This window comes from Durio zibethinus, chromosome 28 (genome assembly GCF_047325235.1).
Source record: "Durio zibethinus cultivar Kanyao isolate XHJ-2024 chromosome 28, ASM4732523v1, whole genome shotgun sequence".
NCBI lineage: Eukaryota > Viridiplantae > Streptophyta > Magnoliopsida > Malvales > Malvaceae > Durio > Durio zibethinus.
Genome location: NC_143189.1, coordinates 7336704 through 7344849, shown reverse-complemented (window position 1 = coordinate 7344849; position 8146 = coordinate 7336704). Strand labels below are relative to the sequence as shown.

At 26.3% G+C, this 8146-nt stretch overlaps 1 pseudogene across 1 annotated transcript; it reads left to right on the top strand.

Annotated features, from left to right (window-relative positions):
• Positions 1-1040: 1040 nt before the first annotated feature.
• Positions 1041-3045, top strand: LOC149510700 (large ribosomal subunit protein uL10-like; annotated as a pseudogene). The gene is made up of 2 exons (XR_016335116.1): positions 1041-2523; positions 2707-3045. The product of XR_016335116.1 is annotated as a large ribosomal subunit protein uL10-like (transcript).
• The last annotated feature ends 5101 nt before the right edge of the window (positions 3046-8146 follow it).

Here is an 8146-nt window from a genome sequence, read left to right as displayed (position 1 = left end):
TTATAAGTAATGAAAGAGATTATTTAAAACACTTTTAGTCAAAAACGCCATAAACAATCCTCTTACCACAATTTTAAAGCGCTAAAAGAAAAAGGTTGAACTTTACATTTTTATGATTAATAATCATATGCTCTAACCGATTAAGCTATTCTAAATTTTTTATGTTTTATTTTTTAAATTTTATAAGTAATAAAAAAATTATTTAAAATGTTTTTAATAAAAAATACTTTAAATAATACGATCAAAAAAATTAAAATGTATTATTTAAAATATTTTTTTTATAAAAAACATTTATAAAAAATGCTTTAAATAATGTCCTTTAAAAATTTTTAAAGGATTATTTAAAACATTTTTTATTAAGATATTTTTAAATCAAAAATATCTTAAATAATCTCCTGATATATTTTTAAAAAAATTATTTAAGATTTTTTAAATAAAAAACACTTCAAATAATCTCCTTATATTTAGAAAAAAATTATTTAAGATATTTTTAAAAATAATCTCTTTTAAAAAACATTAAAAACTATTTAAAATATTTTTGAACCAAAACACTTTAAATAATTCTCTCATATTTTTTAAATGATATTTATTTAAAATATTTTTAGATAAAAATAACTTAAATAATTTCTTTTAAAAAAATAATCAAATAAACTATTTATTTATTTTTTATTGTTAAAAACATTATTTTTCATTTGAATATTTATTATTAATAAAAATTAATAAAAAATTATCATATATATATTAAAAAGATTGTGATAATTATTTAAATATTAATATATAAAAAAATTTTTTAATCAAATGAATGAATTATACTTAAAAAAAAACCTGCAAATATCACACTTTCTAAAAAGATCATATATATTTTTTTAAATTTAAAATTTTACGAGTTAAATGTCTTTAAAAAATTTTAAAATTTAATTTCAAAATTAATTAACATTAAAATCATATAAATTAAGTCAAATCACGTTCAGATTGGTTGATTGATTTCCCGTATTCAAAGGGATTAAATCCCTTACGAGCACACAAAAAAAAATAGGGGAGGCCATCCATCAGCCAAATTACTGGCATACACTAAACCCCCACATCTGGCACCCAATCACCATCATCGTCAAAACAGAACACCATCAAACCTCTTTTGTCTCCTCTCCCGTTAACCCAACATCAACCACGAAGCAATCGCCACAACACAGAGCAATCAACAGCTTCCAATCAATTTCCAGAACACCAAGCGGTCTGGAGCAAAGTCAAGGAATTCTCGGTCAAGGAAGCCAGTTCCAGAATTAGTCAGTAACCCAGAAGTGTCAAACAGGAATCCCAGCAAACCGTGAGCCTTAATCAGACACCGATCGGCTGCAAGAACCGAGAGCTAACACAATTGGCTAAAAATAAAGCAAAAACAGAAAGTCACAAATAAGGCATCAAGCAAAGAAGCAACAACAAGCAAGAAGGCAATCCAGGCAGAACAAAAAAAATCCAAAATTTGAGCCAATTTCCAGAAATAGCAGTTTAATACGTACACAGAATCCAAATAGAACCAAGAAACATTCATCAAATACAATTCCAGAAGCTAGAAATTGCACAAACCCAAATCCAAAATCAGTCCCCAGTTCGCACCCGAGTCAATCCAGCAAAAATTCAATTCCTAGAAACAAGAATTCATAGAAAATCCCAAATGCCCACAATCTAGTCCCGAAACCACCATCACCTGCCTCACTTCGTTTAAACCTGAAATTTCCCACACATCAACCCAGAACCAAGTTCACAAACAATATAGAATAGCAAGGAAACCAAAACCCAGAAAACCCATACTTCGAACCGAACTCACATAGAGCTTCCAACAGCCAACGTAGATAAAAGAATTCAGAAGCAATTAACAAAAAAAAAAAAAAAAGCAGCCAAAGCCCTCTAGGTTTTTTTTTCGCTCTCAACCACTCGCAAATAGAAGCAGAGGTTAAAGAGACGGCGTCGTCTGGCTGTCCGCCTTGGCTAAGCATCAGGCATCGTCTTGGCCCTCGATTTTGCCCTCTGTACAACTTTTTATCTTTAATACTAACTCTTTCGCGAAATGGCAGTGAAACCCTCCAAGGCAGACAAGAAAATCATGTTCGACGCGAAACTGTGCCAGCTCTGAGACAAGTATACCCGGATCTTAATCGCCGCAGCCAACAACGTGGGTTCGAACCAGCTCCAGAATATTCGCAAAGGTCTCCGAGGTGCCTCAGTTGTTCTCATGGGTAAAAATACTATGATGAAAAGGTCGATTAGGATGCATGCTGAGAAGACCGGGAACCAGGCTTCCTTAATCTTAACCCTTTGCTTCAGGGAAATGTGGGTTTAATCTTTACAAAGGACTTGAAGGAAAAGAGTGAGGAAGTTGCCAAGTACAAGGTTGCAGCTCCTGCACGTGCTGATCTGATTGTGCCCATTGATCTGGTTGTTCCACCCGGCAACACCGGGTTTGATCCTTCACAGACCTCTTTCTTCCAGGTGCTTAATATTCCAACCTAGATTAACAAGGGTATTGTTGAAATTATGAACAGGCAATCGGTTTAATGGTTAAGATTTATCTTTTTGACGAAAAAATTTTATGTTCAAATATCATTGAGATTATTTTAAATATAAAATTATCTTAACTTATTAAATATGATATATTTTTATTTTAATTTAAAAACTTGAACAATTTATTTAAATTTTTAACTTCCAAAGGGTATTGTTCAAATTATCACTCCTGTGGAGCTTATCAAGAAGGGTGATAAGGTTGTGTCATCCGAGGCTGCACTTCTTGCCGAGCTGGGAATTAGGCCCTTCTCTATGGTCTTTTTGCCCTGTGTGTTCATGACAATGGCTCAGTCTTTAGTCCAGGTGTATTTGACCCACTTCGGCCGTATGCAGTAGCTTGCATCAGGCACCCAGCCCGGTGGTCAGCCCAATTACTCCAGCTCGTGTGCCACCAAGAATAATCTTGGGCTCATTTGTGAACCCAAATCATCAAGGCCTTATTCCAGACTTGGATTAAGAGTTAACTTGGACCCATTTCATGTTCAATTTTTTCGACTTCAACTTTGACTTGACCCAACAATTAGTATGACTTTTTATCTTACCCTTTTATTTATTATTTATTTGGATCAGAGATGTTTTAAAATATATAAGATGATAATAATAAATTTTTTTTAAAAATAAATTTATGAGTTCTATCAAATTATTAGAGAATCTTTATGAGTTTAAAATTTTTTTATGAATTTTACTAAATTATTAGAGAATTTTATAACCTAATTTTTATATAAAAATTATTTTTTAATCATACTAAATTATTAAAGAATTTAAATCTTGAATTAAATCTTATCAAATTATTGAATGGTTTAATAGATTTTCTTAAAATAAATTTCATATATAATTTTACAATAAAATATCATTTAACTATTAAAAGATCTATATCAAAATAAGTTTTATTAAATTATTGAAAGATTTTATTGATTTTTTAAAATAAAATTTAAATGAATTTGATGACGAAATCTTTTCAGAGTAGAATACTAATCTTCATTAATAATTTTGAGGTAAAAAAATTATCTTGAATTACTATCAAGCTATTAGAGTAATTTTAAGATCAAGTTCTGATAATTAAATTATTTGGCTAATTATCAAAATGTTTTAATGCTTGGTTAAGTTAAAATCAAACTAGTATCATTATTTGAATGGGTATTATGAAGGTGCTATAATTTTTTTCATACGTAATCGTATTTTCAAACTTAAAATATGATTTTGTGAATCAAAATTTACTATTTAAAGATATTTAAATCAATCTTAAAACTCTTTTTTAAATACGATAAATTTTATCAAGTGAGTAATAATATCTCAACAAAAAAAATTGATAACAACTCTCAAATTTTATGTCTAATGATGAATCTACATATCTATACATATTGACAACTATTATTATGAGACCTATTATGTCATTATCATAGTTGTCTGCCGGTGAATGCAATTGTTATCAATAACATGCTTGGTTTCTCCAATGCAGTGAATGTAATTCAATTTCTGCTCTTTTCTACTTTTACTTCGAGCTAACTAATTTTGTGAGCTTCAAATTTTCCTTCAAATTCTCTTTTTTCCCCTCTTTAAGTATGTCTCTCATTTACAAAAGGAGGCTTTTGAATCTTGAAGTGTCATGTTCAAGTTTCATTAAATATGGATGTTGTTCAATTAAATATTATTAATTTGATTAATTTGTTTTTATTTTTTACTTAATTTATGTTAAAAAAGCTTGTTTTAACGACTGTAATTTTTACTGATACATGTAATTCATAAAATAAAACATATAATTTTATTAAAAAATAAAGAAAATTAGTTAATTTAAAAATGGAATCGAAACTTTAAGTAAAGTATTGAATATTGACAATTCGGGCTGCGAAAAACAGGCGTAACAGTGTGTTCTTGGCAGTGGTAGGGAGAATCGAGGAAGCATGAAATTTAGGAAGCAGACTTTAGACTGAGAACTCAAACCTAAAATTGCAATTCAATGTTTTTCTTGTGTGACATTTGACCAAATTTCTATATAGAAAATCTTGTGGCCTATTGTTTTTTTCTTCACTTAAAAGTGGTCATGGATTGGAGAAGCTATGTATCAATCATCACATGGTGTTGATCTTTCATTTCTAGACGAACAGAGAGTTTGGGATCTTTATTTTTCAGGTTTTCAACTACAATCTTGAAAAAGAAAAAATATATATAAATGTAGGATAGGTAAGAACTATCGAAAAATATTTAGATGAAATTTTTTAGGTGATATTTGTGAAATATTTTATTAAATGATTAAAAAAATTAAAATAAAAAATAAATTAATAGATTAAAAAATTTTATTACATAAATCAAATGTATAAATTTTAAAAAAATTTTAAAAAAAATTTATATATTTTTGATATTTTTTTACTAAAAATTTTAACGAAATTTTTACATTTGAACAAATATTAATCAAATTTAAATTGTAAAGAACATTTTCAATATTTTTTTATATATATTATTGATATTCTCATTCAATTCTATCAATCAATCGATTTGAATTTTTTATTAACATTTTTATTAAATATTTTTAATAAATAACTCTGCAAATTTCACCTAAAAAATTATCACTTAACGAATTTCACATTGCCAAATCTTGTTAAATTTGAAATGAATTTTCAATATCATTACTTAATTAAATTTTCTAATTTCTATGCAACAAAAAATCATTATAAATATATTATCATATTTGTTATGGCAAACAAGCAATGCGAAATTTTATAATATTTACTATGATTTTTTAAAATTATTTCTTAATTAATTTTTTAAAATATTTTATACATCGACAAAAATTTCATTATGAAATCTTATTATATTTGTAACAAATTTTCACAATGGTTGGCTAATTAATTTTTTTATTGTATTTATTATCGCAAATACAAAATAGTGAAACTATGAATTTTTTGCAACAATAATAATGGTTATCTAAAATAAATAAAATTTTTGTAAGAAAAAATTTTCAATGTTATTACTTAATTAATTCTTTTTAATATTTTATGAGATAAAATTTGTTACCAATATTTTATCATATTTGTTATGGCAAAAAAATTATTGCAAAATTTTATAATATTTGCCACGATTATTAAACTTATTTCTTAATTAAATTTTTTTAAAAATATTTGTTGTTTAAAATAAATAAACAAGAAAATATTTTGCAACAAAAAAATTTGTTGTGTAAACATATTTGCTACTACTATAGTTGCTGTTAAATATAAAACATTACAACGACAAAAACTTGGTGTCAATAATGATTTGCAACCAAATAAAGTTGCATAGTGTTATTAAGCAACCAAATAATATTGTTACAAAAAATTTTTACAATCAAAATATATGGTAATTAAAATAAAATTTAGACAATGATACCTAATCATTGTAAAAGCATAATTCATATAACAACAATCTAAAAGTTGTTGCAATATATTTTTTTTCAAAACGATAATAGAATTTATTGTGTTAACTTTTTATCAACATAATTAAGGGTAAATTGCATTTATAGTTCTAAACCTTTTATTTAAGTTTCAGTTTGATTCTTAATATTTAAATTATTTCATAATAGTTTCAAACCTTTTAAAATAGTGTCAATATAGTCTTTTAATCAAATTTTGCATAAAAATAAGAGAGAATTATAACTTAAAATAATAGTTCCATAATTATTTTTTTACTATTATATTAAAACATATTCATTAGAAAGATAAATAAGACTCTCTGTCAACATATAATTTGTTACGTTAACCTTTTATCACCATCATTGATATAACAGAAAGTCATTGTAAAATATTTAGGAACAATAAAATAATGTTTTGCAACCATATTTCTGTCGCTAAAAACCATTTTGCTTATATGATTAAGTGCCCAATTCACTTTTCTATCTAACAAGCTAGAATTAAGGGGATATGGCTGGCAGCTCTATGCGGACTTTATAAATATGAAACCTTTGTATTCGGAGTTAAAAATTAATTATGAGAAGTGAAATGCAATATATATTTTACAAATAATAACAATAATTTTAAATTTACTGATGACTTTTGGATATTTATACATAATGAAAAGTAATATTTTTTTAAATTCAATTTAATTGATTCATGCAATTTTTTTAAGAGTATTAGTGGAGCTAGAATTTTTATTTAGTGGGAACTTAGTTTAAATATATTAAATTATAAAAAAAACAACAATAATAACATAATAATACTAAAAAATAAAACTTCCGTATCCAATTATAATTGTTAAAAATTTTATTATTGTTATTAATATGATTTTATATTTTGAAAACGTTGTACAATAACTTAGTTAGTAATACTTTTGATCACATTTTTTTAAAATACATAATTAAGTTACCATTCAACAAATTTTTTATTCAATTATACAAACAAATATTCCAAATATTGATTACTAAAAACTTTCTCTCTGCAATCAATTATAGTTTCAAAAACACAAAAGCTGAATTGATAAAATTTTTTTAATTTTATTAAAAATACATATAGCTTCATAATTTGTTTTGTCTTAATAGCTTTAGCCCCCATGAAACTATTGGACCTAAAGCGATAAATGTAATAATGCAAAAATAATATATCACAATATGCTCACAACAAACAAATAATAATCAATAATTAATAATGCAAGAAAGATAAAAGCATGTCAAAAATTACATGAAAAACTCTCAATGTAGAAAAAAAAATCACAGACTATTAAAAAATTTTAACTATCAAATAATGTGCATGCAAAGTTATTCTCTAGTTAAAATTAGAGCTAAACAATAATTAATTAGATAATTGGAGAAATCACGCTAAATAAATTACTCAATAAATATACTATAGATTTGTTTATAGAGAGCTTAAACTTCAATCTTCACTATTTAGAATGTAAAATGCTGAGTCATGAACGTGTTGATAAAATTTTAGATCAATCAGATCATAGATCAGCCTTCATTCAATCTCTTGATAAACTAGCACTCTCCATTCTCCTTTTCATTTTTCTCTTTTTCTTTTTTTGGTTTCTTTTTTTTGCTATTCAATGTTGCTCTTTTTTCATGTCACTTTAAAAGTAGCCTTCACATCTAATTAAAAATAGGGCTCTTAGGTTAAAAAGAAACAAAGTCCCGTGGCCTTTAATTGGTAAACAATGAATGTGGTTTGATTCCACATCATAACAATCTCCCCTTTAGCCCCATTAAAAGGAGAGCCATCACTAGTAGTCTCATTCAGATGATTAACAAGATCATATATGTTTTTTTTGCAATAACTCAATTTTTTCTTTTATTACTTTTAACCAATGCTATTTATCTGAAGTAGTTTACACATCTTGGAAGTTTTCTAGCTCTTCCTCACTAGTAACTAAAATAAAATCTAAACTTGGATACTTAATGAATGGTCGATGCTTTTTACTAGATCTTCTAAGTTGAGACTTTACACTACTTGATGCCAAAGGTAGTTCCCCTATTCAACATTCTCTGACGAAAAGGATTGCTTACCCTATTCAACACTCTTTGAAGGAAATAACCCTTACTCAAAACCCATTGTATCTAGCTCATCATAAACTGTGATTGGCTCATTTGTATCCTCAAGTTATATCTCTTGTTCATTTTCACCATCTA